Source organism: Egretta garzetta, unplaced genomic scaffold, assembly GCF_000687185.1.
Source record: "Egretta garzetta isolate BGI_Z169 unplaced genomic scaffold, ASM68718v1 scaffold260, whole genome shotgun sequence".
In the NCBI taxonomy this organism is placed as follows: Eukaryota; Metazoa; Chordata; class Aves; order Pelecaniformes; family Ardeidae; genus Egretta; species Egretta garzetta.
The window spans coordinates 1,888,968-1,892,531 of record NW_009258662.1 but is presented as its reverse complement, the minus strand read 5'-3'; the positions used below and the strand labels follow the sequence as shown (position 1 = coordinate 1,892,531).

Here is a 3,564-nt window from a genome sequence, read left to right as displayed (position 1 = left end):
ATTCTATGATTCTATGATTCTATGATTCTATGATTCTATGATTCTATGATTCTATGATTCTATGATTCTATGATTCTATGATTCTATGATTCTATGATTCTATGATTCTATGATTCTATGATTCTATGATTCTATGATTCTATGAAAAACATCGCCCTGAATAGGATAATGTCACCTCAGTAAACCCACTTCAGTGCTGCTGGTGAACCTGGTCCTGCAGCAGCTAGAAGAAACAGAGCCAAAGTCTTCAGACGTGGTGTGCCTAAGGCATTTGCTCAGTTTCCATTTGGTGACCCAGGCAGATAAGCTCTGCCATGTGTGTTAGTTCCAACATTTGACAAAATAGAGATTTCCAGTCATGTTGTCCCTTTGCTTGGGCAAGGACTGATTTCCTGAGAAAGCTGATTCATATGATCCATGAACCTGCATTTGGTAGATTTTCTCACTTTTATAACATCTCTCTTAGCCTAGCTTAAGATGGGGAGATGTAGACGGAGCCCTTCTCATTCCCTGCAATCCCTGTCACCAGAAGGAAACAGCTTTCAGAAACACCTTTCTTTCTTTTCCTTTCCCTCTTCCAGCTGCAGCCAGCAGTGCTGTTTGTGGGACTCTGGGGAGCGGAGGAGAGGGAAGAAGGAAACTGCAAAGGAGCTGATGCATGGGTTGGCTTTGAATGTCATGTTGAGGGGAAAGGTTCACCCTAGGCAGCTTTGGCCATCCCCAATCAAAGCAGCTTTGCTCTACCAAGGGTGAGCTCTGCCTTTGCAGCACTGTGGCGGAGGCAATGTGATGCAAGGGCTGAAGTTATCCAAGAAAGGAAAACCTTCAGCTGTCAGGGCTCACACAGCCAGGGCAGGATGAGGAAATGCCATCAACAGACAGCTCCATCTCTGACGGTTTCCCAGGGTGAGGAGTGCTCTCAGTTTTGGCACCTGCCTCCATAACTCCCCTTAGAAACTGTAGTGAGCTGTAGTTTATTTCCTGGAGTGCTCTGCTGAGAATGGGATAGGAGGTCATGTGGAAATTGGTGGGATTGGGAAAAGAAAGCTCAGAAACCCTTTCCTGCCTCCAGGTAAACCTACAGATACGTAAAAGGTGAAACAAGGGTATCGTCAATGAGAAAACACCAAAGAATAAACACTCTGTAAGGAAGAAGCCTATGCTGGCCAACAGATCTCCCACAGTTCTGACCTTTGTTTTCCATGTTCCTCATTTATCTTCCTTTATTAATCAGATGGAGCAGGTAGGAATGAATGCAAATATACGTCTCTGCTTAGCAGTGTAGCTGTCAGGTTTCAGTGATCTGGCCACAGCTGGTTGGGACTGTGCTTCAGCCCCTCTAGTTACACCCACACTGATAAACCAAACAGCCAGGACACCAGCTCAACCACGGGCTGGTGGCCGTAGATGCTGATAAGCTGTTAATGGTCACCCAGGCAATGCCTGGTCATGGTTCAAGGAATAGCAAGGGCCAGGGAGCACTCCCAGGTAGCAGGATAGGTGAAGCTAAACTGCCTTTAAAGGAGGAAAGATCATTGGTGGTGTGGATGAGAGCTATGCATGCTCGCTGGCTTCAGGACCAAAGAATACACCTGGATTAAGTATTTACTAGTTTAAACCTAGCCTATGTGACCAAGAAACCTATACATTTGAAGCCATGAACCATGACCTCTGCCAAAGATCATTGTCACAACCATATCTTTTGGCAGGTGCTCCTGTGACACTTCTCTGAGAGGTTTCTTACAGTCTTTCACACAAGCAATATCTGTACAGACTGATCCATGGTTAGGACAACATTTGACCTTGAGTTTTGCAGAGTACCTTGTGTTCTTGCTCTCTGAAACCATGAGCTGTGATGGGAAATTTCTAATGGGAAATGTTATGGGGCAAACCCACATTTTGCTATTTCCATAAGATCTGCTTGGGTGGTTGAGTTTCCTTGAACACATAGGGGATCTCTTCTGAAGTCACACGTCTACTTACAAGTGAGCTCCCCCTCCCTGCCATACAGAAAAAAAATACCCTCTCCCCAAAATTCAACTTCACATTAAGAATTCCCAACATCACCCAGGGAGAGCTTGCTTGCCAGAAACCAGAAGAGAAGTGTATAAACCAAGTTATTCTTTCTCCACTGTCCTGGTTCTTTTGATTTTTTGGCTATGGCCCGTTATAATTTTTATTATTATTTATGGTTGTTATTATGAGTCTCTGCTGATTCAAACTAGAAGGGATTTTGTATCTTTACTCAGCTGAGATTTTTACATGTTCCAGACGTATCAAATGTGTGCGTATATATACAGATATATGAGTGTGTGTATATATACATAAATCCTTTTATTTAATCAACCAAGTCTGTGCACACAGTTTTAAACCCACATGTTAAAAATTCTGTATTTGGTTTGGAAACCAAGCTTGCAGGCTCAGACCACAGTTATTAGCACAGGCACAGCACCGGATCAGAGAGGGGACTTTTCTCTGAAAAAAAACCCAAAGCAGTTGTGTTTGCTGAAGACACAAAATCACCCCAAAACCCCCTCTGGCTTGCAAATCAAGCAAATACAACTTGGTCTTGCCTTTGCATGAAAACCACCAGCCATTGCCTTTTGTGTCTGCAGGTGAATACCAGGTCACAGCCACTTCTGGCCCAGGTCGGATCAGAGCCCGGAGAGATGCTGCTGCTGCCCAGCAAAATAACAGAGGTGCCAAGACTATGAGCTTTCTTAATTTAACTCCTTATTGTCCCAAAAGATCTGACCAGAATTTTCTGTCTGCAGACTCAGATAATTGCTGGACCTAACTGAAATCAAACCCAGTTCAAAAGCATTAATGGAGCCTCATAAAAGTCTAGTTACCTGCCAGCCCAGTCTGACTTTTTTTTTTTTTTTTGGCTATGGGAGTAAATTAGCAGTAATCTTTTCTTTATTGTCTTGGAAAATGGCACTTGAGGTTTTAAGCCGGGCTCCGCACATTCATTCACTAATTTTGCAAAGCTGGCTTAGCTTAGCAATCTTCTATCCCTCAAAACAGCTTACCCCCACAGCCAGGAGTGATGAATCAGAGAAGCACAGTGGATTTGCTGTAATGAATCATACCGCATAACAAATATACTGACGAACAGCCTCCTCAGTCTATCTCCAGATCCACGTGTCCTGACTAACTTACTTCTTGCTGATTCTCAGGACTGGAGTTGGCTGCACTTTCATCCACCTCTCATGCTTCTCTCCATTACAACCTGCTGGATGGAGCTCCATGGCCAGCAGTTATAGTGCTTAAACCTGTCCCTGACACCCTGAACCACAGTGATAACCCTGGATACAGCATCTTCTCTCTCTGCACCCTCCTCCAAGGTTCTGGCCCTTTGGAGTGAATCGGAAGTGCAAAAGAAAGAGGATGAAGGTGGAGGTGGGTATCACAGAATCACAGAATCGCAAGGGTTGGAAGGGACCTCGGGAGATCATCTAGTCCAACCCCCCTGCTAAAGCAGGCTGTCCTAGAGCATGTTACACAGGACTTCATCCAGGCGGGCTTTGAATATCTCCAGAGAAGGAGACTCCACAACCTCCC

At 44.6% G+C, this 3,564-nt stretch overlaps 1 protein-coding gene across 1 annotated transcript in view; it reads right to left on the bottom strand.

Annotated features, from left to right (window-relative positions):
• Positions 1 to 3,564, bottom strand: part of PLXNA4 (plexin A4) — a 454,140-nt gene that overhangs the window by 55,732 nt on the left and 394,844 nt on the right. The window lies entirely within an intron of this gene.